Here is a 17,174-nt window from a genome sequence, read left to right on the forward strand (position 1 = left end):
GCCCCCCAAAGGTCAATCTTAGTAAACCAACTAGCCCCCTTAATGCTGGCAAACAAATCAGTAAGCAAAGGAAAAGGGTATTGAAATTTGACCGTGATCTTATTCAAGAGGCGATAATCAATACAGGGTCTCAAGGAGCCATCCTTCTTGGCAACAAAAAAAACCTGCTCCCAATGGTGAAGAAGATGGCTGAATATGTCCCTTCTCCAAAGACTCCTTAATATAGCTCCGCATGGCGGCATGTTCTGGCACAGACAGGTTGAAAAGTCGGCCCTTAGGGAACTTACAACCTGGAATCAAGTCAATAGCACAATCACAGTCCCTATGCGGTGGAAGGGAACTGGATTTGGGCTCATCGAATACATCCTGGAAATCTGACAAAAACTCAGGAATTTCAGAAGAGGGGGAAGAGGAAATTGACATCAAAGGAACGTGACCATGAACCCCCTGACAACCCCAACTAGTCACAAACATAGATTTCCAATCTAACACCGGATTATGTACCTGTAACCATGGAAAACCGAGCACAATAGCATCATGCAAATTATGCAACACCAGAAAACGACAATCTTCCTGATGGGCTGGCGCCATGCACATGGTCAGCTGTGTCCAAAACTGAGGTTTATTTTTAGCCAACGGTGTAGCATCAATGCCCCTTAAAGGAAAGGCTGCAAGGGGAAACCACAACGTCTGGCAAATTCTAAGTCCATTAAGTTCAGAGCGGCGCCTGAATCCACAAATGCCATGACAGAAAATGACGATAATGAGCAGATCAAGGTCACAGATAACAGAAATTTAGGTTGTACAGTACTGATGGTAACAAAACTAGCGATTCCCTTTGTACGTGTAGGACAATCAGAAATAACATGAGCAGAATCGCCGCAGTAAAAACACAACCTATTCTGACGCCTGAATCTTTGTTGTTCAGCTCTAGACAAAATCCTATCACACTGCATAGGCTCAGGGCTCCGCTCAGAGGACAACGCCACAGAGTGCACAACTCTGCGCGCGCAAGCGCCGATCAATCTGATTGGCCAGAGACATAGAATCACTCAGACCAGCAGGCGTGTGGAACCCCAAAATAACTTCTTTAACGGATTCAGAAAGACCCTTTCTGAAAATTGCCGCCAAGGCATCCTCATTCCATTTAGTCAATACAGACCATTTTCTAAATTTCTGGCAATACGATTCTGCCGCTTCTTGACCCTGACACAGGGCCAACAAGGTCTTCTATGCATGATCCACTGAATTAGGTTCATCATACAATAACCCTAGCGCCTGAAAAAAGGTGTCTACATTAAGTAAAGCAGGATTCCCAGATTTCAGGGAAAATGCCCAATCCTTAGGATCACCACGCAGCAGGGAAATAACAATTTTAACCTGCTGTATGGAATCACCAGTTTACAGTTATTTTTAAAGCTCAAAAATTTGGACCTGTCCCCAAAAAACAAATCATGAGTTGGAATTCTAGGCTCTAAAACCAGAGTCTGAACGATATAATCGGAAATACCCTGTACTCTAGCAGCAAGTTGCTCCACACGATAAACCAATTCCTGAACCTCCATGCCAGCGCCTAACTCCTGAGCCACCCAGAGGAAAAGAGGGAAGGAAAGAAAAAACAGACTACAGAAAAAAAATGGCTCAGCACTTTCCTTCCCTTCTTTTGAGATGCGTTTAACTCATTGTTGGCCAGTTGTACTGTTATGATCTGGTGGCCTAGAAGCAGCATGAGACGTACTCTGGAGAAGGTGGTACCTGTACTGACCGCAGACCCTGAACTTAGCACCGCAACTAGAAGTAGCCGTGGGATGTACCTAACACTCCCTAGACACCTCGACACAGCCTAAGGACTAACTTCCCCTAATGATAGAAACAGGAAAACTATCTTGCCTCAGAGAAAATCCCCAAAGGATAGACAGCCCCCCACAAATATTGACTGTGAGAGGAGAGGGAAATGACATACGCAGACTGAAATCAGGATTTAGCAAAGGAGGCCTTTCTAGCTAAAAAGAAAAAATAGGACAGAGTACTATGCGGTCAGTATTAAAACACTAGAAAATATCCACCACAGAAAATACAAATCTCCACATTTGACTAAAGACATGGAGGGTATATCTGCATCTCCAGAGATACAGCTTGGCTGCAAAAAAATCCTTACACAGACAAGGTAGACAAGACAAAACATGAAAATGCACTGAACTATAAGGCTCACAGCATGTGGACAGCAAAAACAAAGCCAGATCTTATCTTCTTTGAAAAGAACAGCAAAATAGGAAAGACCGGGTAGGGATATGAATCCTCCAAAAACAATGGACAACTGGCACTGACCAAAGGATCAAGCAAAACTAAATAGCCTAGTACAAATTGCAATAAGTGGACACACCTGATAAATGCTGCGATCCAAAGACAGCAGCACTTCCACTCATAACCACCGGAGGGAGCCCAAAAGCAGAATTCACAACAATCGGCATATGCCATACAAATTGTACAACTTTTAGGGTCCAATTTCTCCTGTTACCATTGGGAAAAAAAAATGTTCATTTTTTCCTTCCATGTTGCTTCTGCTCCTGTAAAACACCTGAAGGGTTAATAAACTTCTTGAATGTGGTTTAGATCAGCTTGAGGGGTGCAGTGTTTAGAATGGTGTCACTTTTGGGTATTTTTTGCCATATAGACCCCTAAATATGACTTCCAATGTGAGATGGTCCCTAGAAAAAATAGTTTTTTAAAAATGAGAAATCGCTGGTCAACTTTTAACCCTTGTAACTTCCTAACAAAAAAAAATTGGTTCCAAAATTGTTGTGATGTAAAGTAGACATGTGGGAAATGTTATGTATTAACTTTTTTGTGTTTCATATTTCTCTGTTTTAAGGGCATAAAAAATTCAAATTTTGAAAATTGCAAAATTTTCCAAATTTTCTCTGAATTTCTGTTTTTTAAACAAATAAACGCAAGTAATATCGAAGAAATGTTACCACTTTCATAAAGTATGATATGTCATGAGAAAACATTCTCCGAATTGCCAAGATCCTTTGAAGCATTCCAGAGTTGTAGCCTCATAAAGCAACAGTGATCAGAATTGTAAAAATTGGCCTGGTCATTAACGTGCAAACCACCTTTGGGGGTGAAGGGGTTGATGTGAAAAAATTTATATATTTTCATAGCTCCTGCATGTTAGTTGTCATAAGTGCTAGTGTAGCTCGAAACGTGTCAATCATTAACATGTTTTTAAATTTTTTCCTTTTCATGTTTTAATATACTAATAAATGTGGTGTTTTTATGACTTTTGTGGTTGCTTGATTTTCCAGTTTCTTTTCACCGTTCACGTAGGCTACTTTCACACTAGCGTCGGAATCTCCCCGTCGCAATGCGTCGGGCAGAGATTCTGACGCTAGCGTTTGATGCACTGCACAACGGGTGCAGCGGATGCATTTCTCCGGCGCATCCGCTGCCCCATTGTGAGGTGCGGGGAGGTGGGGGCGGTCCGTAAGGGGCAAAAAACATTACATTTAACGTTTTTTGCTCCCAGAGATCCGCCACAACACAGCGCAACCGTCGCACAACGGTCGCGACGTGTGGCAAAGCGTCGCAATGCGTCGATAATGTTAATCTATGGGGCAAAAACGCATCCTGCAAACAACTTTGCAGGATGCGTTTTTTGCCATAAACGACGCATTGCGATGTCTGGAAAAAAACGCCAGTGTGAAAGTAGCCTTACTCGGGAAACCACCCAGAAGTCTTAGTGCACCGCACCCTTATCTTAGCAATTTCTCAACCCGGTGATGTTTGCTCCATTGTGTTTTCTGCACTTTTTAATGTACTCACAAAGAGGTTGAGAAAGGTCCAATGGCTGGGTGCGCTAAAGGACAGAAATGTCAAAGAAGGATGATAGCTTTTTCTAAATGAAACTCTCACTGGTCAATCAGAAACATTCACGAAAATAATGAAGAATTGGAAGTAATTAAAGAAACCGGGATAGATGAATACAGAACTTAGACACTTGTTGAAAAGTAAAATGGAAGTCTTAAAACATACTGTAGCCTGGACAGACATTTGTCAAAGATGGGTTAGTGAATCCTGCATTGTGCAGGTCATTAGACATGATGTCCAACTCTAACATTGTATGATTCAATTATTCTAAGTTTATGCTTATGAAAAGTTTTTTTAAAGTCCTTGTTCCTCAGAGTGTATATAATAGGATTAAGCAGTGGGGTCAGTACAGTATAAAACAGAGATAAGACTTTGCTCAGGGTCCGGGTTTCTCCATTTGTCGGAAACATATAAACAATAATTAGTGTCCCATAAAGCATGGAAACCACAATAAGGTGGGAGCTGCAGGTGGAGAAGGCTTTATGTCTACCGGTGTTGGATTGGATCTTCATAATGCTGGTGGCAATGTACACATAGGACATCCCAATTAATATAAAAGGGCAAAATACATTTAAAACACCAACGATAGGAATCTGTATATGGATTATGGATGTGTCCGAGCAGGAGAGCTGTAATATAGGTTCTAAATCACAGTAGAAATGGTCAATAACGTTCGGTCCACAGTAACACAGATCATATATAGAGATCATATACAACAACATCACTGCAAGGCCAACCAACCAAATGATAACTACAGATAGCACACAAACCATGTGACTCATGATGGAGATATACCGGAGGGGGTTACAAATAGCCAGATAACGATCATCACAGAGAGAAGAAGACATTCTGAGGATCCCGACATAACAAAGAAAGAAAACTGGAGGATGCATCCGATGAGAGTCACCGAGCTTCCCCCATACAGGACAGTGAGAAGAAGGGTCGGCACAATGTCTGTGGTCAGCAGGATGTCACACAAGGAGAGCTGAGCAATGAAGAAGTACATGGGGGACTGGAGGGTTTTACTCAGCAGAAATAAAGCAATGATCAGAAAGTTTCCCGAAATAGTTGCACAGTAAATGAGGACCAGTAATGAGAAAAGCGGGATTTTGAAATTTTGGAGACCTGAAAATCCGAGCAGAATAACCAAAGTCACATTATTTCTAATTGCCTTCTGGGGAAACAAAATGAATGAGTTACGGCATTGGAAGATTTTTGCTAACATTTCCAATAACAATATTAATAATAATGTTCATCACCAAGACTATACTTGCAAAATCCATTAAATCTTTTACTAGGATTGTGACTTTGGTCTTTACATTTTCCTTTTAGGTTATATACATATATATATATACATATGCCAGAAAAAAAAAATAGTAGATCAAAATAAGGATAAGAAATTATCAATGCACTGTATTCTAAAATAAGTAACACCTTCTTCTTACCAAACAAAGGAAAACAAAAAAACAAAAATATAACTTTTATCTATCAGTAATGTAAAAATCAGACTCACATGAGCTGCTGCTAAGTCGTCCATCTGGGCATCCATCTGATGTAATATTCATGTAGTCTTAGAATATTAAAATAATTTGTTAATAACTATATAAATAAGATATTTAAATAATTCATAAACATTCATATGACAGGATACGTGGGTATAACAGTCATTTTCAGTGTGTCCAGTTATCTAGCTACATTTATAGAACATGTTATTCCGGCTCAGTCCAGAGGGATCCACAACTGTCCTCTGAGCTGCTATGTAATTATTTTCTATTGAGACCTAATTTAAGTGGATTCTATCTTTAATACGGTATTTACATCATATTTTATAATTATTACAAAAGAATGGCTGTATCAATCATATAAATGCATAAAAAAAAAAATGAAAATTAAAGCCAGTATTTCTACTAATTGATTATAGTTTGAGCTAAACTGAAAACGCATATGTAAATTTATACATATAAAATATTAATTCTACACTTATTATAAAATGCCTCAAATTGAAATAAAAATATTATTACACCTACATATTTCGCATAAAGGAATCTTTCATGACCTCACATTCTACATCCAAAGACTTAATATCGTCGTGTTTCTACTCGCTTTGTTGCGGTTGAGATAGGCACAGGAAATGGTTTCATTAAAAAGTTCAGGCAGGTTTATTAAAACTGCATAAACCACTCAGAAAACCAAACAATTAACCCCTTCATGACCTTGGGATTTTTCGTTTTTCCATGTTCGTTTTTCACTCCCCTCCTTCCCTCACCGCCGGAGCCCTGCATCAAAGCGGGGCTTCTGACCTCGGACGTACTATCCCGTCCGAGGTCAGAAAGGGGTTAAACAGCATTTTCCGGCGCAACGTGAAAACACAAAGTAAACAGTCCTTACAGTATTGCAGGTTCGCTGGCTCAGGTTAGTGTCCAGTTATTAAGGCCATAAAACAGATCAACACACAGGAGATCCACACATCTCCAGACCCAGACACTGAATGAGAAAACTGGTCTCCATCAAATCTTCCACACCACGCCCCTTGGGTGGGATATGTGAGCAGTCAGTCCCACCCATCCCTTTCACTGCTTGTAAGACTCATCCCTAAGATGCCCTACTAACCCTTTTTCGACTTTGGACGTACGTCATGGCTAAAATAATGCACTGCAAACGTTGTCGCGGTCATCGCATTCATCTGCAGCCACCATTATTTTTATGACTCATCCTCTTCCTCAAGAGATACCTAGCCCCATATAGATGCTCCAATAAAGAAAGTGAACCAGACCATGCGCCACAGATTCCTGATTATGTGGAGCAATCAGGAATCCAATTTGACACCCCCTGCCTCGCAGAAATAAACTTTTTTAAATTCTTTTTCTCTGAGAATTTTGTAAATCTCATGGTAAAAGATAAAATTTTGTAATGTTTTGTATAACACTCCAGTGTACAGCATGGTCATGATTCGTAAACATTTTGAGGCCAATCACAAATTTTTCGCGATATAATGAAAAGAGAAAACACAGTAGTTTGACAATGAAAGGCTTCACCCAACCACTAACCATGAGTGGAGAAAAGGTTTTGGTTTTATCATTCATATTGTCTGAAAAAAAGGCCAAGAAATCAAACATTTTGCTGGGGTATGTAAACTTTTTAGCAAAACTGTACTTGCACAGCAATAGGGCCAGCTACAGAATTAAGCTGTACAACCTATTTAGTAGTACCTCAGGGTAAACCTAAAGTTTAGGGTTTGTGAATGACACTTGGATTTAACCCCCTGAATATCCTTCAGTCCTGTTAGTGAATGAGAAAGTATTGTGGGATTTGGTGCACCCACTGCTGTATTAACCCCTTTACCCTCAAGGGTGGTTTGCATGTTAATGACCGGGCCAATTTTTACAATTCTGACCACTGTCCCTTTATGAGGCTATCACTCTGGAACGCTTCAACGGATCCCGGTGATTCTGACATTGTTTTCTCATGACATATTGTACTTCATGATAGTTGTAAAATTTCTTTGATATTACCTGCATTTACTTGTGAAAAAAACAAAAATTTGCCAAAAATTTTGAAAATTTTGCAATTTTCCAACTTTGAATTTGTATGCCCTTAAATCGCAGAGATATGTCACACAAAATACTTAGTAAGTAACATTTCCCACATGTCTACTTTACATTAGCAAATTTTGGAACCAAAATTTTTTTTGTTAGGGAGTTATAAGGGTTAAAATTTGACCAGCAATTTCTCATTTTTACAACACCATTTTTTTCTTTACGGACCACATCTCATTTGAAGTCATTTTTAGGGGTCTATATGATAGAAAATACCAAAGTGTGACACCATTCTAAAAACTGCACCCCTCAAGGTGTTCAAAACCACATTGAAAAAGTTTATTAACCCTTTAGGTGTTTCACAGAAATTTTTGGAATGTTTAAACAAAAATTTACATTTAACTTTTTTTCACAAAAAATTTATTTAACTCCAATTTGTTTTATTTTACCAAGGGTAACAGGAGAAAATGGACCCCAAAAGTTGGACAATTTGTCCTGAGTACGCCGATACCCTATTTGTGGGGATAAACCACTGTTTGGGCGCATGACAGAGCTCGGAAGCGAATGAGCGCCATTTGACTTTTCAAGGCAAAATTGGCTGGAATTGAGATGGGACGCCATGTTGTGCCACAAGTGACACCATTTTGTAAAGTAGACCCCCTAAGGAACTTATCTAGATGTGTGGTGAGCACTTTGACCCACCAATTGCTTCACAGAAGTTTATAATGCAGAGCCGTAAAAATAAAAAATCATATTTTTTCTCCAAAATGATATTATCGCCCCCAATTTTTTATTGTCCCAAGTGTAAGAGAAGAAATTGGACCCCAAAAGTTGTTGTATAATTTGTCCTGAGTACGCTGATACCCCATATGTGGGGGTAAACCACTGTTTGTGTGCATGGAAGAGCTCAGAAGGGAAGGAGCGCCATTTGACTTATCAATGCAAAATTGACAGGAATTAAGATGGGACGCCACGTTGCGTTTGGAGAGCCACTGATGTGCCTAAACATTGAAACCTCCCACAAGTGACACTATTTTGGAAAGTAGACCCCCTAAGGAACTTATCTAGGTTTGTGGTGAGCACTTTGACCCACCTAGGGCTTCACAGAAGTTTATAATGCAGAGCTAAAAAAAAAAATTCCCACAAAAATTATTTTTTAGCCCCCAGTTTTGTATTTTTCCCAGGGTAACAGTTTAAATTGGACCACAAAAGTTGTTGTCCAATTTGTCCTGAGTATGCTGATACCCCATATGTGGTTGAACCACAGTTTGGGCTCATGGGAGGGCTCGGAAGGGAAGGAGCGCCATTTGGAATGCAGACTTAGATGGAATGGTCTGCAGGCATCACATTACGTTTGCAGAGCCCCTAATGTACCTAAACAGTAACAGTAGAAACCCCCCACAAGTGACCCCATATTGGAAACTAGACCCCCCAAGGAACTTATCTAGATGTGTTGTGAGAACTTTTAACCCCCAAGTGTTTCACAACAGTTTATAATGCAGAGCCGTGAAAAAAAAAAAAAAATCCCACAAAATTTTTTTTAGCCCCCAGTTTTGTATTTTCCAAAGGGTAACAGGAGAAATTGGACCCCAAAAGTTGTTGTCCAATTTGTCCTGAGTACGCTGATACCCCATATCATAACGGTGGGGGAACCACCGCTTGGGCGCATTGGAGGGCTCGGAAAGGAAGGAGCGCCATTTGGAATGGAGACTTAGATGGAATGGTCTGCAGGTGTCACATTGCGTTTGCAGAGCCCTTAATGTACCTAAACAGTAGAAACCCCCCACAAGTGACACCATTTTTGAAAGTAGACCCCCTAAGGAACTCATCTAGATGTGTTCTGAGAGCTTTGAACCCCAATGTGGTAATCTACAGTTTATAACGCAGAGCCGTGAAAATAAAAAATACATTTTTTCTCACAAAAATTATTTTTTAGCCTCCAGTTTTGTATTTTCCCAAGGGTAAACAGGAGAAATTGGATCCCAAAAGTTGTTGTCCAATTTGTCCTGAGTACGCTGATACCCCATATGTTGGGGTAAACCCGTGTTTGGGCACACGGGAGAGCTCGGAAGGGAAGAAGCACTGTTTTACTTTTTCAACGCAGAATTGGCTGGAATTGAGATCGGACGCCATGTTGCGTTTGGAGAGCCCCTGATGTGCCTAAACAGTGGAAACCCCCCAATTATAACTGAAACCCTAATCCTAATGCTTTTTTTAAGCAGATTTTTTATGATTGGCAGCCGTCACACACTGAAAAACGCTTTTTATTGCAAAAAATATTTTTTGCATTACCACATTTTGAGAGCTATAATTTTTCCATATTTGAGTCCACAGAGTCATGTGAGGTCTTGTTTTTTGCGGGACGAGTTGACGTTTTTATTGGTAACATTTTCGGGCACGTGACATTTTTTGATCGCTTTTTATTCCGATTTTTGCGAGGCAGAATGACCAAAAACCAGCTATTCATGAATTTCTTTTGGGGGAGGCGTTTATACCGTTTCGCGTTTGGTAAAATTGATAAAGCAGTTTTATTCTTTGAGTCAGTACGATTACAGCGACACCTCATTTATATCATTTTTTTTTATGTTTTGGCGCTTTTATACGATAAAAACTATTTTATAGAAAAATAATTATTTTTGCATCGCTTTATTCTGAGGACTATAACTTTTTTATTTTTTCACTGATGATGCTGTATCGTGGCACGTTTTTTGCAGGACAAGATGATGCTTTCAGCGGTACCATGGTTATTTATATCAGTCTTTTTGATTGCGTGTTATTCCTCTTTTTGTTTGGCGGTATGAGAATAAAGCGTTGTTTATTGCTGCTTTTTTTTACGGTGTTCACTGAAGGGGTTAACCAGTGATATAGTTTTATAGGTGGGGTCTTTACGGATGTGGCAATACTAAATATGTGCACTTTTATTGTTTTGTTTTTTTATTTAGATAAAGAAATATATTTATAGGAAGAATATTTTTGGGTTTTTTTTATTTTGGAATTTATTTTTATTTTGTTTTTGTACACATGTGAATATTTTTTTTACCACTATAACAATGCCCCATGGGGGTCATCATGTTATAGTGTAAGATCGCTGATCTGACATTCTGCTGTGCACTGTGTCAGATCAGCGATCTGACGAGCACTTCTCCTGGATCCCGGTGCCTGCTCTGAGCAGGCGCAGTGAAGCCACCTCCCTGCAGGACCCGGATGCCGCAGCCATCTTGCATCCGGGCCTGCTGCAGGGAGGAGGAGGGAAGAGACCCTCGCAGCAACGCGATCATGGGGTCTCAGGGAAGCATGCAGGGAGCCCCCTCCATGCGCGATGCTTCCCTATACTACCGGCACACTGCGATCATGTTTGATTGCAGTGTGCTGTAGGTTAATGTGCCGGAGGCGGTCCGTGACCGCTCCTGGCACATAGTGCCGGATGTCAGCTGCGATAGCCAGCTGACACCCGGTTGTGATCGGCCACGCTCCCCCGTGAGCCCACCCCACCTCGACGGGATAGTACGTCATATGTCAGAAAGGGGTTAAGGTTTTCACATTTACATAGATAACTTTTTATCAGCATCCCACTGTTCAAGTTCCCCTCTGCGCGAGGTACCGCAGCCTGTGGAAATTGTCAGCAAAAACCAGGGAGGCCTTGCTAAGACACTAATTGGGTGAGAACAGAGCCCAATGTAGTGACAGCATGCTGGTGGTCAAGTAGAAGGACAAGAAGAATGTATTTGTCTTGACCACTATACATGATGAAGGCAGCACCCCCACCACTGTACTAGATACCTCTACACAGGTTCACAAACCACACTGTGTACTGGGGTACAACAAGAATATGGGGGTAGTTTATCTCTCTGATCAAGTCCTCCAGCCATATAAGGACACCAATTGGCAATGCCCAGACAAACCTGGCCTGTGTATAAAAGAATGCTTCAGACTGTACAAAACATCCATGGACCATTAAACTAATTTCTGACTTACACAACTCATGTATGACAGCCTGACATACACTACGCAACTCACTTATGCCAACCTGATAAACACTACACTATTCACTGGATTTTGGCTGTTGCAGCTGAAAGGAGGACATCGGTAAACCAGGGAAGGAGACCTGAGGAGAGAATTCCCAGTGCATTCGGGGATAAGTGAAGAGTCTCAGAGAGCTCAAAGAACACTGCCAGAGTGCAAATTTTGATATGTTTTTCACCTCCTTAATGTCTCTTTAACAGTAAGAAAATGTAAGAGGCCAGGAGCCATTTGGTGAGCTGCACTCCTTGCTACATGTTCACAGACTTACCAGTGGAAAAGCCAAATTTCACATGCCAGAAATGCAAGATTGTGTCCCTGGAGGAAAAGTTGCAAAATCTAGAAGAGAGGTTAGCTACATTGAAAACCATTAACCTTCCTCTAGTGTTAGCTTTCTGTTACTCTTTCTTATGTTAACGGGTCGGTTTTGACCCGTGTCTTAAATCACCCCTAGGATACCCTAAAAACAGTTCCAATTTTATTCTTACCTCTTAGTTACCTTGTTAGGGTTTGTCATCCATGGAAGGATTGATTTTAATATTCTTGTTGTGGCCCCCTGGGCCTTTCATTTGAGAGCATACCCTTCATTTTCAATATAAAAATATTGTCAAATGAACCTCAAGAGAATAATATAAACTTTAACCCCTTTCTGACCTCGGACGGCGCATCAAAGCTGGGACATGTCAGCTATTTTGAACAGCTGACATGTGCCCATAATAGGCGCGGGCAGAATCGCGATCTGCCCGCGCCTATTAACTAGTTAAATGCCGCTGTCAAACTAACTACCGCATCCGACCGGGCGGCCGGAAATGATGGCATCACCGACCCCCATCACATGATCGGGGGTTGGCGATGCATCAGGATGGTAACCATAGAGGTCCTTGAGACCTCTATGGTTACTGATCCCCGCCAGCTGTGAGCGCCACCCTGTGGTCGGCGCTCACAGCACACCTGATTTTCTGCTACATAGCAGCGAACAGCAGATCGCTGCTAAGTAGCAGAGCCGATCGTGCTATGCCTGCTTCTAGCCTCCCATGGAGGCTATTGAAGCATGGCAAAAGTAAAAAAAAGAAAGTAAAAAAAAAAGTGAAAAAAATAAAAAAAAATAAAAGTTTAAATCACCCCCCTTTTGCCCCAATCAAAATAAATCAATAAAAAAAAAATCAAATCTACACATATTTGGTATCGCCGCATTCAGAATCGCCCGATCTATCAATTAAAAAAAGCATTAACCTGGTCGCTAAACGGTGTAGCGAGAAAAAAATTAAAAACGCCAGAATTACGTTTTTTTGGTCGCCGTGACATTGCATTAAAATGCAATAACGGGCGATCAAAAGAACATATCTGCACCAAAATGCTATAATTAAAAACATAATCTCAGCACGCAAAAAATAAGCCCTCAAATGACCCCAGATCATGAAAAATTTAGACGCTACGAGTATCGGAAAATGGCACAATTTTTTTTTTTTTAGCAAAGTTTGGAATTTTTTTTCACCACTTAGGTAAAAAATAACCTAATCATGTTAGGTGTCTGTGAACTCGTACTGACCTGGAGAATCATAATGTCAGGTCAGTTTTAACATTTAGTGAACCTAGCAAAAAGGCAAACAAAAAACAAGTGTGGGATTGCACTTTTTTTGTAATTTCACCGCACTTGGAATTTTTTTACCATTTTGTAGTACACGACATGCTCAAACCAATGATGTTGATCAAAAGTACAACTTGTCCCGCAAAAAATAAGCCCTCACATGGCCAAATTGATGGAAAAATAAAAAAGTTATGGCTCTGGGAAGGAGGGGAGTGAAAAACGAACAAGGAAAAACGAAAAATCCCAAGGTCATGAAGGGGTTAAAAAGTTTGTTATATTACCTGACTATTACTATTAAGGGTTTTAGAACACATTTCTTAAATGTAAAAAAAATATACATATATATATTTTATATTATTAACTCTAGTAACAGCTATGGTGTTACGGGTCAATTTTGACCCATATCTAACTACTTTATGAAAAAGGCAAAGAACAGATTTTTTTTTTATAGAACTTTAATACAAATAAAAGATGAAAATGATATTAACATTAATAGCAATAATAATAAAAAGTAGCTTTTTTAGGTCAAACAAACAACAATCAATCAAGCAAATCAAATCAACAGAAATCAAGTACTAGTTTTTAGATGCATTAGTATTTAGATGCATATGTGGCAAAAAGTGACACTTTTTGTGTGTTCTTTGCAGAGGTATTTTTTGCAGGCGAAGCACGATGTGTTTGTCTTTCTGTCCTTATTGCTAGGGCGGACCTGACACCTCTTTCTTTTAGAATCAGGTGGTCTCACTGGGGTTGTGGCTGTTGTGGTTGATGTTGAGGCAGGCCTGGTTGAGGAGGATGCTGGTGATTATGCTCTTTGTGTTGCTGTGGGTGTGGACAAAGCACTTGTTAAGCTCTGGAGTTGTTGGACCAAGGCTGCAGCGGCTGGGTCTCGGGGCACTCATTCCCTTTGGTCAATGTGTGCCTTGATAAGGGATCTTCCTAGTTCCTCAAGAAAAATCCTCCACTTGTTTTTTTTCTTTGAATTCCATCCTTGGTGAATGTGGGTCCACAACACAAATGAATTGCATGCTGACACATCAAGGATGTGGTAAAATGCAATCATTGGCCATCTCCTAGTCATTCGCTGGCAAGTGTAGGTGGCAGTCAGCTTGTCCAGGTTGTCCACTACTCCTTTGTTTTTGTTATAGTCCAGGATGATTCTGGGCTTTTGTCACTTCCTGATGACACAGCTGCATCTTTGTGAAGTGTGGACATCAGTACAACATTCCGACACTTTTTGGGGCAGTATGAAACAGCTGTGGTGGTGTCTGTAAAAACAAACTTTGAGGAAAGTGGAGCCCTGTCCTTCATCTGCAACAATTCAGCGGGCAGCTCAGGTTTGTTTTTTTTCACTGGTGATTTTCCTCCTGAGAAGTTCTTGTCCAAGGTCATAGCTGGTAAAAAAATTGTCACAAGTAATGTTGTGACCCTGCAGTCCAGTAGTCATATCGAGGACTACACGTTTTCCTTGTTTTTTTCAGGGATGCCGCTTGCAGACTTGCCTGTGTAAATCTGTAGATTCCATGCATAGCTAGTTTTTGCATCACAGGCTGCCCAGATTTTTATGCCGTATTTGCCTGGCTTACTTGGCATGTATTGCCAGAAGGGGCATTTTCCGCGGAAAGGGAGAAAATGTTCGTCTACTGTCACCTCCGGCCCTGGGTTGAACATCAGTGGAAGGAGCTGCACCCATTTGTCCCAAACATCCCTGATGGGAGCAAGTTTGTCAGATTTTGTTCTGGTGTCTCTGTTGTCAAATCTGAGGACTCTTGATATCATTTGAAACTTTTGAAGTGACATTGTCGCCTGGAAAATATTCCTGCCTGTCGATGCGTTCCAGAGACTTCAGTGGCCTCATTGCAGGATTTGTACACTCCAGCAAGGAGAAGAACACCAATGTAGGCATCCAGGACATCATCATGAAGGTCATTCCACATGTTGCCGTGGACTTTTTTTCCTTCAAGGTTTGTCAGAGCAATAATGACTTATTTTATTGACAATGGCATAAACAGATCAAAACATGTCTTGATGTCACTTACTCTTGTCACAGAAAACCTTGTGATCCCAGGGGTCATGTTTATGACATTTGCAGCATCTGCCCTGCCATGTACATCTGGAGGTACTGAGCTCCAACTGATCTTGCCACTTTTGGATTTGAATCTTTTAGCGGGAGCAGCTTCAGCACCAGTGACCTCCTCATCAGACCGATCAGAACTGTCTGTATCTTCAGGTTGATACTCCACATCATCTTCCTCCTCAGAAACCTGTTCATCTGTATCAGTTTGCTGCTGTGTGTCCTCTGATTCATTATCATCAAAGATATCATCCAGAATTTGGCTTACATCAAATCTTCTCATTGTTACATGTGTAAACTGGAGATGTATACTCTGCAAAGTACCTCATCTGTCTGTGCTACAAATGTAGCCATTTTAGGCCTTCATATTCTAGTTTTTTTGTTGTCTGTTACCCTACTTATTGACACCAATTTGATAACCAAAAAAATATTTTTAATCACTGTCCAGATAGTTTAAAATGTGTTTTCTCGCACACGTATCACATAGAAGTTCCCTCTCAATTCAGCCATGTGTAGTGAACGTGGAAAATATTCTAGTCCATTTGCAATGAGAAAGGCGCATGGCAAGGGACAAGGAAGTGGACGTGATGGTGATGGTGCATGCCGAATCCGTGTTCAAGCTGAAATTGGGCCACAAAATACACCCACGTCTCGCTGAACCTTAGTGTTTGAAGTCCTGGGGGACCACAGCAAGACAGCACTATTGAAGCCAGAGCAGTGTGAAAAGGTTGTTTGTTAGATAGTGGATAATAATTCCAGTTGCTTGGCCACCACCACCAGCAATCTGTCTTCCACACGGTAAAGTCTGAATAGCTGTGATTCTGGACAGCATCTTACTCAACCTGATCCTCCTTCTTGTCACTATGCTGAGTGCCCTGAGACAACTGATCCCACACTCGGACACTCCAAAGAGCTGTTCACAATTCCATTTATAGATTCTGGACTCTCGCCCGGTCCACTTGAAGAGGTGCAAGATGAGATTCCATGTAGTAATGACCAAATATTTGAGCAGCCACGGTCACAAGAGGTAGACGATGATGAGACAAAATTGCCATATAGTCAGGAGGAGGCCAGGGTGCGGAAGTGGAAGATGAGATATTGGATGAATTTAGTAACTGACCCAACCTGACAGGAGGACATGCAGAGTGAGGACAGCAGCACACAGGGGAGGGAGGCATAGCACTCCTTCAGGTTGGAAGAAGCAGTGTGGCGGCTGCAGACAGAAGGCAGACAACCGTTCCCCGTAACACCACCATGACGGAATTGCCAGTCCAACTGTTAGGTCTTCCCGAGTCTGGTTATTTTTTAAAGACTCTGCCGATAACTCCAAACGGGCCATTCGCAACAACTGTCATGCCAGCATCAGCAGGGGTAGCAAAACTATCAGTCTTACCACCACTAACATGATCAAGCACATGGCAGCAAAGCACCCAGCTTGTGGGCCCAACCCCAGGCTCCAGGATCAGGGTCTGCGGGTGACAACACTGCTTCTTCCACTGTTGTGCGTGCAAGCCAATCCCCTGTCCACGACACATGCGAAGATGCCCCCTGCCCTGCACCTGCAATTGCCCACACTCAAATAGCACCATCATCAAGCACGCCCACATCCTTGTCCCAGTGCAGCCTTCAGTTGTCCTTACTGCAGTCATTGGAATGCAAGCGGAAATACGCAGCCAATGCCCCACAGGCAACAGTACTAAATTCACACATTTCTCATCTGCTTGCGCTGGAAATGCTGCCTTTTAGGCTCATGGAGATGGAATCTTTCCGCAACCAGATGGCGGCGACCGTCCCAACTTACTCGGTCCCCAGCCGCCACTCTTTCTCCCGTTGTGCTGTCCTTGCATTACTGTTATGAACTGGTAGTTTAGGAGCAACATGGGACAAGCTCTGAAGGAAGTGGTACCTGTCCTGCCGCAGTCCCTAAGCTCAACACAACACTAGAAGTAGCCGAGGGATGCTCCTGTCACTCCCTAGGCACCTCGTCACAGCCTGAGAACTAACTACCCCTAAAGATAGAAACAGGAAAACTATCTTGCCTCAGAGAAAATCCCCAAAGGATAGATAGCCCCCCACAAGTAATGAC

The 17,174-nt window shown here is 41.5% G+C and overlaps 1 pseudogene; it reads right to left on the reverse strand.

Annotated features, from left to right (window-relative positions):
* Positions 1-4,094: 4,094 nt before the first annotated feature.
* LOC138674796 (olfactory receptor 10AG1-like) lies at positions 4,095-15,371 on the reverse strand (annotated as a pseudogene).
* Between the last annotated feature and the right edge of the window lie 1,803 nt (positions 15,372-17,174).

Source organism: Ranitomeya imitator, chromosome 4, assembly GCF_032444005.1.
Source record: "Ranitomeya imitator isolate aRanImi1 chromosome 4, aRanImi1.pri, whole genome shotgun sequence".
NCBI classification, from domain to species: domain Eukaryota; kingdom Metazoa; phylum Chordata; class Amphibia; order Anura; family Dendrobatidae; genus Ranitomeya; species Ranitomeya imitator.